This window comes from Oncorhynchus nerka, linkage group LG28, assembly GCF_034236695.1.
Source record: "Oncorhynchus nerka isolate Pitt River linkage group LG28, Oner_Uvic_2.0, whole genome shotgun sequence".
Lineage (NCBI taxonomy): Eukaryota > Metazoa > Chordata > Actinopteri > Salmoniformes > Salmonidae > Oncorhynchus > Oncorhynchus nerka.
The window spans coordinates 43,944,406-43,964,306 of NC_088423.1; the positions used below are offsets into that span (position 1 = coordinate 43,944,406).

Here is a 19,901-nt window from a genome sequence, read left to right on the forward strand (position 1 = left end):
TTTATCTTGGCCAGGTCGCAGTTGCAAATGAGAACCTGTTCTCAACTAGCCTACCTGGTTAAATAAAGGTGAAATAAAAAATAAAAATAAATAAAACAATTTTAAAAACAAATCTCTCATTTGGAAGCTAAAATTACATTTAATCTTTTCACCAATAATTTTATATTCAAAATTTAAATTGAACAACAATTCCATGTGAATCCGATAACTGTGATGTGTAGACTTTCCACTGTAGAGTTTATGTCATCCTATCATTGATGAGAATGTCTCAGATGACAACCAAACTGACATCATATTCATTAAGTACCACCGCATATGTTCAATTGGTCAGATTACCAGAATATAGTTCATTTCCCCCACCTTCTGATGTTCCCATAATCTCTATGTTAACCAAGGGGTTTTCAAATGTCACATCAGTAGGGTAGAGAGAGGAAAAAAGGAGGAAGAAGTATTTATGACTGTCATATAGGTATTTTATGACTGCCTATCCCCAGGCCAACGTCATGACACCCTGGTATACTTCTATTTACAAAGCCATTTTGGGTTTACTACCATTTTATTTAGACATTTTTATTGTTCAGAAATGTGGTTGGTACTCTCTTTGTTCAAAGGACTTTATCCTGCTGACTGTTCCAAATGTCCGAACTGAATTTGGTAAAAGGGCTTTAATGTACTCTGCGCCATCGGCTTGGAGTGCCTTGTCCCGATTGGTGTTTTTAAATCACAGATGAAGGATTTTGAGGCTGCTTCCCTGACCTGTCAATGTTTTTAATTTGCTGTTTTATGATGTTGTTATACCCCTTGAATTATATCGTTTTTACTAGATTACTTGTAGTTCTTCATGTTGTCTATCTGTAAATGTGTAATGACTTGGTGCTGCCTATCTTAGCCAGGACGCTCTTGAAAAGAGATTTCAAATCTCAATGAGCCTATCCTGGTTAAATAAAATAAATAAATAAACTCTGCATCTCACAAAGACACGGCGGTTGGAATCAGACCAAATGACAGACCAAATAACAGATTTCCACCAGTCTAATGTCCATTGCTCGTGTTTCTTGGCCCAAGTAAATCTTTTCTTATTGTTGGTGTCCTTTAGTATTGGTTTCTTTGCAGTAATTCGACCATGAAGGCCTGTTTCAAGCAGTCTCCTCTGAACAGTTAATGTTGAGATGTGTCTGTTACTTGAACTCTGTGAAACATTTATTTGGGCTGCAATCTGAGGTGCAGTTAACTCTAAGGAACGTATCCTCTGCAGCAGAGGTAACTCTGGGTCTTCCTTTCCTGTGGCGGTCCTCATGAGAGCCAGTTCCATCATCATGGTTTTTGCGACTGAACTTGAAGAAATGTTCAAAGTTCTTGAAATGTTCTGGATTGACTGACCTTCATGTCTTAAAGTAATGATGGGCTGTCATTTCTCTTTCTTATTTGAGCTGTTCTTCCCATAATATTGACTTGGTCTTTTAGAAAATAGGGCTATCTTCTGTATACCACCCCTACCTTGTCACAACACAACTGATTGGCTCAAACGCATAAACTTCTTCGAGATCGGTGTCCCTTCCAAAGGACGGTTGCTTGTGCTAAAGTAGGCTAATACAATTAGCATGAAGTAACAGGAAAATTTCCCAGGACATAGATATATCTGATGATGGCAGAAAGCTTAAAAACTTCTTGATATACCCATCACGTTAGCGGGATCATTTTCGTCAACCACCGCTGAATTGCAGAGCGCCAAATTCTAATTAAGTCACTCAAAATATTTAATTTTCATGAAATCACAAGTGCAATATAGCAAAACACAGCTTAGCTTGTTGTTAATCCACCTGGCATGTCAGATTTAAAAAAATATTTTCGGCGAAAGCATACCAAGCGTTTATGTAAGCACATATCTCTCAGTTGACAAAATATTACAAACAGCTAGCAGCCAAGTAGATTGGTCACGAAAGTCAGAAAAGCAATAAATTAAATCGCTTACCTTTGATGATATTTGGATGTTTGCAGTCACGAGACTCCCAGTTACACAATAAATGTTCCTTTTGTTCCATCGATTATTTTTTATATCCAAAATACCTCCATTTGGTTGGCGCGTTATGTTCAGAAATCAACAGGCTCGAGTGGTCACGACATCACAGACGAAAATTCCAAATATTATCTGTAATGTTCGTAGAAACATGTCAAACATTTTTTATAATCAATCCTCAGGTTGTTTTTACAATATATAATTGATAATATATCAACCAGGAATGTAGCTTCTTCAGAAAGAGAGAGAAAATGGATGCTCCAGGCTGTTGCGCATACAAAACGCTGCTGGCACCCAGCCATGCAATGACGTGATGTGATCTTTCTCGCAAATTTTTCAAAATAATAGCCTGAAACTATGTTTAAAGACTGTTCATACCTTGGGGAAGCCATAGGAAAAGGAATCTGGTTGATATCCCTTTAAATGGAGCGAAGACAGTCTATGGAACATGGAGCTTTCAAAATAGAAGCCACTTCCTGGTTTGATTTCCTCAGGTTTTCGCCTGCAATATCAGTTCTGTTATACTCCCAGACAATATTTTGACAGTTTTAGAAACTTTAGAGTGTTTTCTATCCTTATCTGACAATCAAATGCATATTCTATATTCTGGGCCTGGGAAATAGGCAGTTTAATATGGGTACGTTTTTCATCCAAACATCAAAATACTGTCCCCTACACTCAAGAGGTTAAATTCTTGTTAATCGAACTATTACAGTGAATTAATACCATGCTATTGTTTGAGGAGAGTGCACAATTTGGAACATAAAAAGTTATTAATAACAAATTAGGCCTATTTGGGCAGAAATGCAATGGTTCATTGGATCAGCCTAAAACTTTGCACATACACTGCTGCCATCTAGTGGCCAAAATGTATATTGCATCTGGGTTGGAATAATACATTATGGCATTTCTCTTGCATTTCCAAGATTGTGCAATATTCTCCTGCATTCCTTTCACATTTTCACAAACTTCAAAGTGTTTCATTTCAATTGGTACCAAGAATATGCATATCCTTGCTTCAGGGCCTGAGCTACAGGCAGTTAGATTTGAGTATGTCATTTCAGGTGAAAATGTAAAAAAGGGGTGGATCCTTAATTAAGAATTAAAGAAATTACACAAATGAACTTTTAATAAGGCACACCTGTTAATTGAAATGCATTCCAGGTGACTACCTCATGAAGCTGATTGAGAGAATTTCAAGAGTGCACAAAGCTGTCATCAAGTGCACAAAGCTGTCATCAAGGCAAATGGTGGCAACTTTGAAGAATCTCAAGTATAAAATATGTTTTAATTTGTTTAACACTTTTTTGGGTACTACATGATTCCATATGTGGTATTTCATAGTTTTGATGTCTTCACTATTATTCTACAATGTAGAAAATAGTAAAAATAATGAAAATCACTTGAATGAGTAGGTGTGTCCAATCTTTTGACTGGTACTGTACATGGACATTGAAAATATAATATAAAAGAGGAAATATAGCATGTATGTTGATAGTTAATCTATGGACGTGTGTGTGTGTGTGTGTGTGCGTGTATTTGTGTGTGTGTACTGTATGTGTGGCTGTGCATATGAATGGTTGAGTGAAGGAGGATAAATATATGAATATGTGTAGGAGGGTGGGAGAGAATGGGTATGCGGAGGCATAGGGTATATGTTGTGTGTGAATGAAGGAGAATGGATGAGTAAGTAGATGTATAGAGGGGTGTAAATGTGTCTGAGAAGAAGGTAGAGGGGAAAGACGGGAGGTTGCGATAAACTTGGCCTGGGTGGGTAAGAGAGGACAAGGATGGGAGATGGTGTTAAGCTCGGTTTGGGGGGCCAAGTGTTGGAAACCCATTGTACAATTAATATGAGTTCTGGACAGATTAGGAAAGGATGTTGAATCATTATTATTCCTTGTTTGTCATAATTAATTAGATTCAATGGTGATTATTGGTGAGAATGACGAGGGGCTTTAGCCGTGGGATTGGGATGGGGTGACTGGGAGGCCATCAGTCACTTTTATGAGATGTGCCCTGACATTCTTTGGCTCTGTTCTTGCTGGACATCCGTATGGTCATTCATACATCCCTGAATCAGGTCATCCAGACCTCTTCCTCCCTCCATTTGTACCAGCAGAACCGCTTCTTAAAGAGGAAGAGTATGTTGTACTTGGCCCACCTGGGGCCAGAGACCATCGCTGCGATCAGCCTGGAGGATGAAGAAAGGGAGGAGGAGAGTGGGGAAGCACACGTAGAAAAAGCAAGCTGCCATTGAGGTTATAAGAGCGGAACTAAGGGACATCAGAGAAGATAGATTTGATAGATTTGTGGGTGGTTTAAAAATACTTTTTGTTGCTACAAGTTTCAAAATCCATCTCTGAAATTGAAAATCCGTGTTGATCCTCTTGGTGAAACAGCATAATCTAGATGTCCCTATTATGTTGTCATAGAGTAGGCCCTATGCGCATTCGTACAATTAGGAAAATAAATAAATGGATGCTTTCCATCTACAGTATTCTACAAAATACTATCGCTATTGAATTATTTGTGAAATCAATTAACAGCACAATCAAATTAACTATTTCATTTTTCTCTTCACTGTAGTTGCTACTCGTCACTGTAGTTAATACGGTTTTGATTGCAGACAGTCCAACTAAAGAAGCTCTTGGCGAAGTACAACAGAGGTCAGAGACTCTTCTGCAAAGCAATTAAGACGGCCTTCTCTCTGTAGCTTTTTTTGCGAAGCAACCTTGAGTTGGGTTACATTTGACTGAAAGAAGAAGAGTCAAGTGAAGCCTGAACCCCCTCACTGTGCTGTGAGTGCTGGGTGATCCTTAATGACTGGAGGCATATTTCGTACAGAAAATTGTCAAAAAACAAAATCACGATTCATTTGGTAATTTGGCAGGCTTGAAGTTTCACGACTTTCCATAACCTTTTATACTGCATGCAAATTGCAGAATGTATATTTTAGGTTACCAGTTTGCAGTTAAGCTTTGTTTGAAGATGTGGGCTAAGGTTAAGGGTAAAGACTAAGGTTAAGGTTGTGATTAAGGTCAGATTTAAGGTTAGGGTCAGAGATAATATTAGGGCCAACCACAAAACCAGACTAAATGTGTAAAAAAAACTATGTAAGTGAAACGGGTGCGCTTTCAACAGAAACACGTGCAGATTTTATAAGTTCTGATTAGATCTTTTCTGCATTCAGTGTCGAGAAGTATGAGGTCCTGCAGGAGAACCTGGATCTAGAGAGACACCTGAGGGCAAAGGCAGAGAACTTTGAACAAGTGGTGAGCTCTCTCTAGGCACCCATAATTGGCTTAGCAGCTGTGGGTGGGTATTTCTGTCAGCTCGATATGTCTCCTCAACTGTGATTAATAATATGATGGTTCCTAATCACATTTTGCAGGCATTTGATCCTGAACCTTTTTCCTACTGACTCATTGCTTAGACACTAATATGTGACTACTTTCGGGAAACTAGGCGTGTCGCAAGTCACGACTTCACAGAAGACGCATTTGAGCGTTATTTTACATTTTTTATAAAAATGTTTTTTTGTCAGAAATGCCTTATTGAAATGTTTAACTTCCATGTGCCTTAATAACAAAATTGTATGCCATCTGTAAATACGAATAAAGTTGTTAAATTACGAGCCTAGTTGGTTTAGTCACAGAACAAGAGAGGAACCTTCCCGCTAGCCATGATTAGCTGAGATAATGTATGGGCTGGACATACCGAGAGATGAGTTTCGGATTGGTCTGCAAGAGTCTTCTGTCTATAAAATGAGCTCCTCGTTGTGTGTAGATAATCCTTTCTACTGCAGTTTTTTCAAAAGATATAACGTTAGCCATGAATAACTGCAAATGTGTTGCTACTGCTCTCAATAACATTGTTTCCCTGAATTTATCAGGCGCTATCGACGAAGGTGAGTGGGAAAAAGTTGTGATGGACTACTTTCAGGAGGACGATCATACCATGCTAACTCACTCTGACTCTGAAAACTAATCAGATTATGTGAACCAGAGTCACTTGACACAACGGGCCAAGCAAGCTGCACAAACAAAACGGAAACAACACAGGAAGTCTTATTTAACACAGCCATTTGCATTGCTAGTTATAGCCTAATGTTGGGTAGCTAACATTGAACATATTTGGTTAACTTTAGCTTGCTATGAAAATCAATTTGCATTGCTAGTACTCTGAATTTGGATAATCGTTTAGGTAGCTAGCTAGCTACATGTCTAAACTATGGACCCCAAGTTAAAGATTACTGTTAGCTAGCTAGCTGACGTTAGGTGGCTGACTCGCTAGCTAACATTACGATGATGATCTGTGAAGTAATATTATCTCAGAGCGCCATTTGCATTGCTAGTTATAGCCTAATGTTAGCTAGCTAACTAGTTAACATTGAACCTATTTGGTTAACTTTAGCTAGCTATGAGAATCGATTTCTATTGCTAGTACTCTATGGATTGGGAATATGGTTAATTGTTTAGCTTGCTAGCTAGCTACATGCCTAAAGAAAATACTCTACTTCGCCAGATGATTACATGACCTATCAAGTTAGCCGGGTGTGTCCGACGGTTATTACGACTATCTATTGTATAATAATGCAAAATCTGGAATCAGTAGAACACTCTTGACTCTCCTCCACAAGTCATACAAGGATAATGGTCTAATGCCTCCCATCAAAAAGAGAGCTGGTAAAGCAAGCACTTGTTCAGAGTGAGCGGTCTGTCTACTATAAGATGGTTGCTGACTGCAATACCACCTGTCAAGACCTGCAGTTGTCTCTGGGGGCCCTACTGAACCATTATGCATTACAGCTTTGTTTTTGCTCAACAAGTAAGCAACATTTCCTCCTTTATACTGATTAAGGACATAGATAGATAGATGGACCCAATTAATTTAAATTTATCTTGATGTTCTTTTGTTGTTTGCAAGTGCACTATCCTTCGTACCCTATGCAGCCAGGTCCCACCTACTTTTTAACTCCTTGCAAGTGTGGCTTGTTTGGTGTCTGCTGTGAAGGAATACCACAACAAGTCAACTACTTGATTGATGAAGGCATGTCATCCAGCAAAAGCAGCAGTGCAGTCATCAAGTCATCAGCTGCATGCACTATTTCTTCACCAACTACAGAGTTGAGAAAACACATGTTGACCTGAATTGTGAAAACTGCAAGTGGCCAAAACACGAACAAGTTTGTGCTCTGATATTGTGCCTGGCGGACTATACACAAACACCGCCACGGTCAGGACCTTCACTTCCTGATCACAGGCCACACCAAGTTTGCCCCCAGACTGTTGCTTTGGCCTCATTAAGCAGCGCTTCAGATAGACCAGAGTGAAGACTTTGTCTGAGATTGCTGGTGTTGTGAAGGACAGCACTGTGACAGGGGTCAACATCCCACAGCTGGTTGGACTGGAGGATGGTACATTTACATTTACATTTAAGTCATTTAGCAGACGCTCTTATCCAGAGCGACTTACAAACGGTGCTGGTGGAAAGCTATGGCTGGCAACAACACCTGACTCCGTACTTCTGGCCGCTGCCACAGATCAAGCAGTACCAGTACTTCAGGTGAATATAATTTTCATTGCATTGTATGAGGTTATTCCATCTTATCTAGGAGGTGAATTGATGTGATGCAAGGTTGTAACGTCTTCAAAAACATGTGTTGTTATTTCCTGTTTTACAGCTTCAATGATCTGGAGCCTGGTGTTGTTGTCGCCAAGGAGCGTTTGGACTCAGTCGGGACCAAGTTTCAGCTGCTGCACAACCCTGACATCCTTCCTCACATAGATTGTCTGCCTGTACAAGCACCACCTGGACTGGACACAGCTGGAAAACATATCGTTTTGAGAAGATTGGGCAGTTTTGGGACGAAGAAGCTATGGACATCACATGCCCAGCACTATGGTCAAGGGCAGGACAGAAACAGGCTCCGAATATGGATTCCCTTGTTCATGCGTTGTTCGGACGGACCAGTTCAACACTGGGGGCGAGTTCCCAGTCATCAGCACTATCTGTAGTGCCTCTATTCACATGACTCTCTCCTAACAATACGTTGCTGGTACTATTATTATGTATCCTGCTGCTCAGCCACTTTACCCCTGATTGTATGCATATAATTGCCTTGTCTATCACCAATATCACTGATATCGTTATTAATTTTGTTCTTGTACATACTGTATATTATTTAGTTCTTTCTCTACTGGCATTGACACTTGTATTTTTTTCTTTATATTGACAGTGTCTATTTTTGATATTGCTACTATGCAAGGAACCATTTCGCTGTACCGTTTACACCTTCTGTAGAGACCCATCCACTTAGCAAGATGTTGCTGGGGGATATAACATTTATTTCACATGACCCATCAATTTAGAGTGTGTCTTGGTAAGCGTCATCTAATATTTATAAAATATTTTTTATTTCTGGACACTTTCTGTTTACCTGGAATTTTTCCTTATTGTCGGCTACTACTTTTACCACTTAATCTTAATCTTTACTACACTACTCACTGTTTAGCACATGACCTCATATGTGAATTCTTAAAGAGATGGGTGGGGCTGGCTTAAGACAGTGTGAACAATGCTGAATGGGTGTAGACGAAGAAGATCTCTCCAGTGGGTTTACAAAAACAGTCAAGGGCCATTTTCTCAAAAGTGGGGTTACAAGTTAATCAACTTTCAAAGCGGAATTACTTCAAATTTTGCTACATAAGACCGACTCAAGGCGGTCAGTCACATATGATGATGCACCATGGCTGTTTCCCAAAAAGTAAACAATGGAATCAGGCCATTTCCCTAATATCAGACGAGGTGGCTGTGTTTATCTGTAAATGAATGATGCATTTCAGCTGTAACATTGGACACCAGTATCCAATAGTACAAGGTTTTTTAATGTTGAGAATATGTGATGCTGCTGTGTTCAAAGGTTGAATCAGTCATATGCACAGGTGCACCTTGTTCTGGGGTCAATAAAAGGGCCCTCTAATATGTGGAGTTTTGTCACACAACACAATGCCACAGATGTCTCAAGTTTTTTAGGGAACGTGCAATTGGCATGCTGACTGCAGGAATGTCCACCAGTGCTGTTGCCAGAGATTTCTCCACCATAACCCACCTCTAACGTCATTTTAGAGAATTTGGCAGTACGTCCAACCGGCCTTACAAAGGCAGACCACGTGTATGGTGTCGTGTGAGCGAGCAGTTTGCTGATGTTAACGTTGTGAACAGAGTGCCCCATGGTGGCGGTGGGGTTAAGGTATGGGCAGGCATAAGCTACGGACAATGAACACAGTTGAATTTTATGGATGGCAATTTGAACGCACAGAGATACTGTGATGAGACCCTGAAGCCCATTGTCATGCCATTCATCCGCGGCTATCACCTCATGTTTCAGCATGATAATACACGGCCCCATGTCGCAAGGATCTGTACTCAATTACTGGAAGCTAAAAATGTCCCAGTTCTTCCATGGCCTGCATACTCACCAGACATGTCACCCAGACATGCATTTGATCTGTAACATTGTACACCAGTATCCAATAGTACACAGTTGTTTAATGTTGAGAATATGTGTTCAAAGGTTGAATCAGTCATACGCACAGGTGCACCTTGTGCTGAGGACAGAACAATTGTTAACGGGTATGTACAAAAGCACAAGAAAGAGAGAGAGCTTAACATTACATTTAAACTACTCAATCAGTTTTGAGGAGTGAAGTCTCTGAAGGGCATTGACTAGTGCAGTGAAGTCAGGTATAGTTTCTGAAGTCGCTATGCGCAGGATTGCTGAGAGGTGAGAGCCAGTAAGAGATGATCTGTGCCTTGACTTGTTATATTTTGTCACTGAAAATGTCTGTTCACATACATAGGTTGACCCAAACAGTACAAACATCTTCGGAGGAGGACTCCTAATCTTTGGAAAGTTTTGTTCATCGAGAGATGCATAGAACCTGGTCAGTGACATTGTTTTGAATAGTTCACCAATCACTGCATCATTTACATTACATTTAAGTCATTTAGCAGACGCTCTTATCCAGAGCGACTTACAAATCAGACTGAAGAACGATAAGCTGAAGTTACAGGTCAGTGGGAGCGTAATCCACATGGAAGGTGAAAGGAGAGGAAACCAACAGCATGTCATTTTCCAACACTTTGAAATCCTCAAAACGACGAGAAAACTCACCGTTCAAAGCACGCAGCAGCGATGTATACTTCCCCCGCTGGTCATCTGATAGGGAACAAACAAGTAATGTCGGAAACTGGGTGAGATTGTTGGCTTCTACTTCTACTCTACTATTTTCCCTTGAAGGCTTTGACAATGATGTACAAAAATGATGTGTACAAATGATGTTGTGCAAAAAGGCCCTTCCCTTGTAGTTCAGAATTCAGTTCATTCATTAGGGCCTTGATGTCCACGGTGAAGGCAAGATTAGCCAACCATTCTTTATCTTGCAGTTGAGGGAAATCCACATGTTTTCCTTTCATTTGAAAAAACTCAGCAATCTTAGACTTCAGGTCCCACACCCTTTTAAGCACCTTCCCCAAACTCAGCCATCTCACGTTTGTGTGGTAGGGGAGATCTGCATGACCCGACTCTCTCTTCCAACAGTGAGACAAACTGTCTGTGGTTTAAAGATTTTGCTCTTATGAAGTTTACCACTTTAGAGACTGTATCCCCAACATGGCTCATTTTCAGAACACATTTACAGAGCACCTCCTGATGAATAATGCAACGCAGGAAGAAAAAAAATCTGATCTGGTTTCAGCTCAGCTACTAGGTCCCACGCTCTTCTCAATTTACATCAACAATATTGCTCAGGCAGTAGGAAGCTCTCTCAGCCATTTATATGCAGATACAGTCTAATACTCAGCTGGCCCCTCCCCGGATTCTGTGTTAAATGCTCTACAACAAAGCTTTCTTCACGTCCAACAAGCTTTCTCCACTGTTAACAGTTTTTTGAACACCAAAACAAAGGTCATGTGGTTTGGTAAGAAGAATTACTGCCTCTGATGGTTTAGAGCTTGAGGTAGTCACCTCATACAAGTACTTGGGAGTATGACTAAACGTCACACTGTCCTTCTCTCAGCACACATCAAAGCTGCAGGCTAAAGTTAAATCTAGACTTGGTTTCCTCTATCGTAATCGCTCCTCTTTCACCCCAGCTGACAAGCTAACCCTGATTCAGATGACCATCCTACCCATGCTAGACGTAATTTATAGATCGGCAGGTAAGGGTGCTCTCGAGCGGCTAGATGTTCTTTACCATTCGGCCATCAGATTTGCCACCAATGCTCCTTATAGGACACATCACTTCACTCTATACTCCTCTTTAAACTGGCCATCTCTGTATACCTGTTGCAAAACCCACTGGTTGATGCTTATTTTTAAAACCCTCTTAGCCTCACTCCCCCCTATCTGAGATATCTACTGCAGCCCTCATCCTCCACATACAACACCCGTTCTGCCAGTAACATTCTGTTAAAAGTCGCCAAAGCACACACATCCCTGGGTCGCTCCTCTTTTCAGTCCGCTGCAGCTAGTGACTGGAACGAACTGCAACAAACACTCAAACTGGACAGTTTTATCTCAATCTCTTCATTCAAAGACTCAATCATGGACACTCTTACTGACAGATGTGGCTGCTTTGTGTGATGTATTGTTGTCTCTACCTTCTTGTCCTTTGTGCTGTTGACTGTGACCAATAATGTTTGTACCATGTTGTGTTGCTACCGTGTTGTTGTCATGTTGTGTTGCTACCATGGTGTGTTGTCATGTGTCGCTGCCTTGCTATGTTGTTGTCTTAGATCTCTCTTTATGTAGTGTTGTGTTGTCTCTCTTGTCGTGATGTGTGTTTTGTCCTATATCTATATATTTTGTAAGTATTTTTAATCCCAGCACCAGTACCCGCAGGAGGCCTTTTGCCTTTTGGTAGGCCGTCATTGTAAATGAGAATTTGTTCTTAACTGACTTGGTTAGTTTGATAAAGGTTAAATAAATAAAATCTTGTATCCTTTTCAAAAGGCCAATGTTTCTTCCCGTCAAGTTTGGGCACCATCTGTGGTCCCACTGGATAACTTTCCAAAACTCAGCTTTCCCACACACTTATTAACCTCCTCCAATAAATATTTCCCTGTGGTTGTGCTCTTCATTGACTGCACTGAAGCAAGCTTCTCTGTAATTTAAAAGTCTTGTGTTATGCCTTGTAGGAATATCAGCAACTGCGCTGTGTCACGTGCATTACTGCTCTCATCTAGGGCCAAGGATTAGCAATTTTGTGGGACAGTACAAAGCTAGCTCTCGCAATTCTGTTGTTTGCTGAATGCAGTTTTGTGAAAAGTCCTTGCTGCTTTTGCAACTGAGAAAGCAGCTCTTTCGATGCATTTGCCCTTTGCCCAGAAGACATATTCCTATATTTCTCTGCATGCTTCGTCTGGAAGTTTCGGGACAAGTTGTAGTCTTTCAAGACATCGATGCTCTCTTTGCACACTAAGCACACAGCTTTCCCTGATACCTCAATAAATAAATATTTTGATCTCCGCTCTTGTTTGAACACCCTACATTCATTGTCTACTTTCCTTTTCTTTTAAATCTTTGAAAAACACATTTTTGCGCAATTTCTAGCTAGCTACTATTTGTAACTAACGTGTGTGTTAGCCTGTCTGTCAATGTCTGTCCTCGTGCAGTTTTTATTTATACGTGCCTTCAAAATAAATGTCCCACAAGCGATGAGAGTTAAATCATTATACAAAGGCAAGTATTAACCATTGTATAATGTGTAAATTCAGACCGTTTCGCTCTCGGAGCATTCATAGCACATACTGGACGCTATGGACGAGGCGTAGGGTTGATCTGAGCGTTCTGACCTCGTAACTGCAGTAAAGCACCCAAGCTAATTGGCTAAAATTAACTAGCTTACTAGCTACTTCCAGACACAAATGAGAGACCTCCCTCTGACCATTTTCCTCGGCCTAGCAGAGCTGGTTAAGCTGTTTTCATGTGAACTAGAGCGTTAATGACTGTAAATATGCTTCTGGCAACAATTTTAATGACTTTTTACTGATACCGGTCATATTCAGTGGGTGTTGCGCGTTCATGAATTCAGTTATTCTGTGCTCTGGCACACTCAGACGAAAGTGCTCTGAAATCAGAGTAGATAGCCAGAGTGAATTTAGGAACGCACCCTTAACTTCCGGAGGACCTATCATCCTTCTACTCCCTCCTATCTACCTTCTCTTCCTCTGTATCCGCTGCTAACGCCACTTTATATCACTCTAAATGTCAATTTAAGTCTTGGAAGCTCTTTCCACCATCTCCTCCTTCCTTAATCCTCCACCCCTCCCTCCTCCCTCTCTCGACGTTGTCAACGACTTTGAAAAGAAGGTTGACAACAACGCTCCTCATTTACTCAGCCTATTGAGTCCACTGGTCCCACTCACACCCTACGCCTTGACCTCTTTCTCCCCTCTCTCTCTAGATGAAATCCTGTGACTAGTGAGGTCCGGCCGGCCGACAACCTCCCTTCTCCAGACCATCTCTGGAGACCTTCTGTCTTTCCTCACTTCCCTTATAAACTCATCCCTGACCATTGGTTGCATCCCACTTCAAAACGGCCCGAGTTTCTCCACTCCTCAAGAAACCAACACAAGACTCCTCTGACGTCAAACTACAGACCGGTATCCCTTATTTATTTTGTTTCCAAAACACTGGCATGCTGTCTCTGACCAGCTTTTCGCCATCTCTTTCAGGTTAGAAGCTATGGTGAGCTTCGATTGGTCGCAATATCGTGGAGGATGTGAATAAATGTAAGCTTTTCCCTCCCTGTTCAGCTCCCTTGCCCATGCTTGCATCGCTCAGACGTCCGTTGCTCAAAGATCCACTGTAGAATGTTCCTGCCTGTCTCTGGCTGTCTCACCGTGGTGAAGCAGGATAGAATATCGAAATATTTCTGGGTCACAGATTTTTTGCAATCCTTCAGAATAAGAGTCTCATCCTGTATATTTTGTAAATTAATCATTAGTGAGAAGATTTGGGAAAATGTGTACAATTATCAGTATATTTTAAACTAGTTATCATTCTACTCAGCCCTTCAGTTTCAAAATCCAGTTTACACCCCCAGCATTGTCGCTGCTCATTTTGTGGCCCTTAAAGATTGGCCAAGTATGGCATGCTGCATTATGAGACCTTTACATATGACCTCTTTGCAAACACACATTTTATAGCCTCACTGGATTCTATACAAGCTAAAGTTAAATCTAGACTTGGTTGCAGAAGAAGCTCCAGACGCTATCTAACCCTCGTCCTGCCCACTCACTAACCCACTGAGGTGAGATACAAACAAATGGGAATCATTTATGTACATTTTAAATTAAATGTATGTGCATGATGTCTTCATACTGGGGACCAGGCATACTTCCTGGTCAGGTCACATGGTTCAGAACAACTCCCTATAGGGCCCTATATGTAACACATCAATAAATCTGGTCCGTGGTCAGCGAACTCTCTTCGACATTTTGCTTATCTGTTTCTTTACAGCTCACAGCTTGAGTTTGTTTGAGTGTATTTTGTTTTTACAGGGACATTGATCAAGGTTTCAGTAAAAGTGCCGGTTTTAAGCCAGCTTGCTAATTTTCAACCCCAGTCCCTGGGCAGGTTATTAAAAACAATTACAATATAGACAATCATTGAGCAGTGAGCACACGCAGAGCAACATAGGACAAGCAAGACATAGCATACAGACAGAGCAACATAGGACGAGCAAGATGTAGCATACAGACAGAGCAACATAGAACAAAAAGCAGCAAGACAAAATTCCTAAAAGCAACAAAGTGCTTCCACACCTCACAAGCTACAGACAACAGACAACATTGAAAGCGGCAATACACAGCTAGGGATTATGATCACAAATCCGATTGACCTTTAGCCATGTATTCACACATTTTGTGAAAGTGTGATAGGTGGTGCAGTTATGTGTGTCTGATGGCAGTGTATTGCAGACATGGGAAGCTCTCACAGAGAAAGCGGATTTACTAAAGGTGCTTTTCCTTAAGGGAACTATACAGTCACCTCTCATGGCAGACCTTGTGGATCTGCTGCCATATGTTTTGGTTTTCTGTTGAACAAAAACACTGAGTGGAGGGGGAGAGGAAAGTAGTGATTCAAGACTCAGCAAAGGAGCCATGTACAGTAAACAGAAAAAATATATCAAATCTATATTTTAAGAGCTTTGACAAAGTGTTCCTGTAAACGCTTTGTCTTTGGTTGTAGCGTTTAATTGCAGGCACTCTGTGACTCTATACTATTTATTTTATTGCACTGGCACTGAACATTTGAATAGTAGTTGAAGGGTGTCATTGTACAGCCACCCCCTTTCCAGTACACTATGCAGCCGAGAAGCACTGTCTGGAAGACTTGAATTGTTTCAGAGCCTCTCACAGAAGCTCTGATCTTTGGGTTGCACTTTATTTGGATAGTGCCTATTAAGTTATTAACTAACATGGGTCTTATTGATACATTACCTACACGTCCACAGTGACTTTGGACAACCTGTCATTTCCACAATATTATCATTTTCTCAGTCCATCCACAAAGTTTCACTGTTTATAGTTTTCTCTCTCTCTTGTTTCAAGTTTCACTCAGATTGAATCACCTCACCAAGTTCTAATCTTGAATTTTGTTGATATACCATGTTATTTGTCCTTGGGTTTCTTGCAGTGTCCATAATTGCATTCTAATTTAAAACTGCTTACAATACATTTTTCTGTCATTTATTTTCCCCACCTCAATACAATTTCAAAAACTTCCTTGGTGGGAGTGAGGACCATTATTTAACCTATAATTAAAGTTGTTCTATAAGTAATTTATATTTTCCAGAATCAATTTGGGTCAGTTGTGTCACTTTTGTATGAGGAACCTTGACATTAATAGTTCCCTGCGCCACATTACAGCTCAGGGGGGGTGAGGGGAGTTCCCAAAGGGGAACTAGTAGCTCTAACAGGAACCTGTTAGAGCTACTAGTTCCCCTTGGGAACTAATTGAATAGAGCGAAGGACGCACGTGGCTGTGTTTTATGAGAATGTATTGGGGATGCATTGGGCATTCACGGGCCATGTGAGTTAAAGTTACATTTTACCATTTACACAAACAAAAAACAAACCTTGAATAGCTAGTGGGTGGTACATTTCTATTTTATTAACGTTAAAAAATACACTTATTTTGTTACCAGTCCTTTATTTTCTGTTTTTCTGTTATTGGGTGCTCAATACTGCATTTGGTTGCCTCTAGAGGTAGAGAAGTTCGTCTTGAATACCGTCATCAATTATCTTTTTCAGTTGAATAAGAACATTTAATAAGAAAATATATTTCTTTAATACCTTGGATATTTCTGTCAATACTTTGAAGGACCACATTTTCATAGCTGAGTTATGTGCTAGATAACAATGGCTTTATTGTATTATCTTAATCGAAGGTCACAAGGGTTTACCCATTCAATTGTTGGCATTCTCTCAACCAGCTTCACCTGGAATGCATTTCCAAACGTCTTGAAGGAGTTCCCACATATGCGGAGCACTTGTTGGCTGCTTTTCCTTCACTCTGCGGTCCAACCAATCCCAAAACATCTCAATTGGGTTGAGGTCAGGTGATTGTGGAGTCCAGGTCATCTGATGCAGCACTCTTGGTCAAATTGCCCTTACACAGCCTGGAGGTGTGTTTTGGGTCATTGTCCTGTTGAAAAACAAATGATAGTCCCACTAAGTGCAAACCAGATGGGATGGCGTATTGCTGCAGAATGCTGTGGTAGCCATACTGGTTAAGTGTGCCTTGAATTCTAAATAAATCACGGACAGTGTCACCAGCAAAGCACTCCCACACCATCAGACCTCCTCTTCCAAGCATCATGGTGGGAACCACACATGCGGAGATCATCTGTTCAAATACTCTGCGTCTTTCAAATAGATATTGCGGTTGGAACCAAATATCTCAAATTTGGACTCATCAGACTAAAGGACAGATTTCCACCAGTCTAATGTCCATTGCTCGTGTTTCTTGGCTCTCGCAAAGACTTTTGGAGGATGGCCTGGTGTCAAGAAGGGCCGCAAAGGGCTCTCTCACAATTTTGCCTAAGAACACAGCCATGAATAAAGAATGATACCAACACATCCTCTGAGAGCAACTTCTCCCAAACATCCAGGAACAGTTTGGTGACAAACAATGCATTTTCCAGCACCTTGCCATTTTTGGAGCACCTTGCCATGAGACAAGAGTGATAACTAAGTGGCTTGGGGAACAAAACATCAATATTTTGGGTCCATGGCCAGGAAACTCCCCAGACCTTAATCCCATTGAGACCTTGTGGTCAATCAAATCAAATCAAATCAAATGTTATTTGTCACATACACATGGTTAGCAGATGTTAATGCGAGTGTAGCGAAATGCTTGTGCTTCTAGTTCCGACAATGCAGTGATAACCAACAAGTAATCTAACTAACAATTCCAAAACTACTGTCTTATACACAGTGTAAGGGGATAAAGAATATGTACATAAGGATATATGAATGAGTGATGGTACAGAGCAGCATACAGTAGATGGTATCGAGTACAGTATATACATATGAGATGAGAATGTAGACAAAGTAAACAAAGTGGCATAGTTAAATTGGCTAGTGATACATGTATTACATAAGGATGCAGTCGATGATGTAGAGTACAGTATATACGTATGCATATGAGATGAATAATGTAGGGTAAGTAACATTATATAAGGTAGCATTGTTTAAAGTGGCTAGTGATATATTTACATCATTTCCCATCAATTCCCATTATTAAAGTGGCTGGAGTTGGGTCAGTGTCAATGACAGTGTGTTGGTAGCAGCCACTCAATGTTAGTGGTGGCTGTTTAACAGTCTGATGGCCTTGAGATAGAAGCTGTTTTTCAGTCTCTCGGTCCCAGCTTTGATGCACCTGTACTGACCTCGCCTTCTGGATGATAGCGGGGTGAACAGGCAGTGGTTCGGGTGGTTGATGTCCTTGATGATCTTTATGGCCTTCCTGTAACATCGGGTGGTGTAGGTGTCCTGGAGGGCAGGTAGTTTGCCCCCGGTGATGCGTTGTGCAGACCTCACTACCCTCTGGAGAGCCTTACGGTTGAGGGCGGAGCAGTTGCCGTACCAGGCGGTGATACAGCCCGCCAGGATGCTCTCGATTGTGCATCTGTAGAAGTTTGTGAGTGCTTTTGGTGACGCCTTCTTCACGACGCTGTCAGTGTGAGTGGACCAATTCAGTTTGTCTGTGATGTGTATGCCGAGGAACTTAAAACTTGCTACCCTCTCCACTACTGTTCCATCGATGTGGATAGGGGGGTGTTCCCTCTGCTGTTTCCTGAAGTCCACAATCATCTCCTTAGTTTTGTTGACGTTGAGTGTGAGGTTATTTTCCTGACACCACACTCCGAGGGCCCTCACCTCCTCCCTGTAGGCCGTCTCGTCGTTGTTGGTAATCAAGCCTACCACTGTTGTGTCGTCCGCAAACTTGATGATTGAGTTGGAGCGTGCGTGGCCACGCAGTCGTGGGTGAACAGGGAGTACAGGAGAGGGCTCAGAACGCACCCTTGGGGGCCCCGTGTTGAGGATCAGCGGGGAGGAGATGTTGTTGCCTACCCTCACCACCTGGGGGCGGCCCGTCAGGAAGTCCAGTACCCAGTTGCACAGGGCGGGGTCGAGACCCAGGGTCTCGAGCTTGATGACGAGCTTGGAGGGTACTATGGTGTTGAATGCCGAGCTGTAGTCGATGAACAGCATTCTCACATAGGTGTTCCTCTTGTCCAGGTGGGTTAGGGCAGTGTGCAGTGTGGTTGAGATTGCATCGTCTGTGGACCTATTTGGGCGGTAAGCAAATTGGAGTGGGTCTAGGGTGTCAGGTAGGGTGGAGGTGATATGGTCCTTGACTAGTCTCTCAAAGCACTTCATGATGACGGAAGTGAGTGCTACGGGGCGGTAGTCGTTTAGCTCAGTTACCTTAGCTTTCTTGGGAACAGGAACAATGGTGGCCCTCTTGAAGCATGTGGGAACAGCAGACTGGTATAGGGATTGATTGAATATGTCCGTAAACACACCGGCAAGCTGGTCTGCGCATGCTCTGAGGGCGCGGCTGGGGATGCCGTCTGGGCCTGCAGCCTTGCGAGGGTTAACGCGTTTAAATGTCTTACTCACCTCGGCTGCAGTGAAGGAGAGACCGCATGTTTTCGTTGCAGGCCGTGTCAGTGGCACTGTATTGTCCTCAAAGCGGGCAAAAAAGTTATTTAGTCTGCCTGGGAGCAAGACATCCTGGTCCGTGACTGGGCTGGGTTTCTTCTTGTAGTCCGTGATTGACTGTAGACCCTGCCACATGCCTCTTGTGTCTGAGCCATTGAATTGAGATTCCACTTTGTCTCTGTACTGACGCTTAGCTTGTTTAATAGCCTTGCGGAGGGAATAGCTGCATTGTTTATATTCGGACATGTTACCAGACACCTTGCCCTGATTAAAAGCAGTGGTTCGCGCTTTCAGTTTCACGCGAATGCTGCCATCAATCCACGGTTTCTGGTTTGGGAATGTTTTTATCGTTGCTATGGGAACGACATCTTCGACGCACGTTCTAATGAACTCGCACACCGAATCAGCGTATTCGTCAATATTTTCATCTGACGCAATACGAAACATGTCCCAGTCCACGTGATGGAAGCAGTCATGGAGTGTGGAGTCAGCTTGGTCTGACCAGCGTTGGACCTCTTGTTTTAGTTTGGAGTCGTGGTCAGCTTTTCCGAAAGGGGGGCGGGGCAGGGCCTTATATGCGTCGCGGAAGTTAGAGTAACAATGATCCAAGGTTTTACCACCCCTGGTTGCGCAATCGATA

General features: G+C 41.9%; 1 pseudogene; it reads right to left on the reverse strand.

Annotated features, from left to right (window-relative positions):
• Positions 1–4,096: 4,096 nt before the first annotated feature.
• Positions 4,097–17,265, reverse strand: LOC135565505 (general transcription factor II-I repeat domain-containing protein 2A-like; annotated as a pseudogene).
• Positions 17,266–19,901: the final 2,636 nt, after the last annotated feature.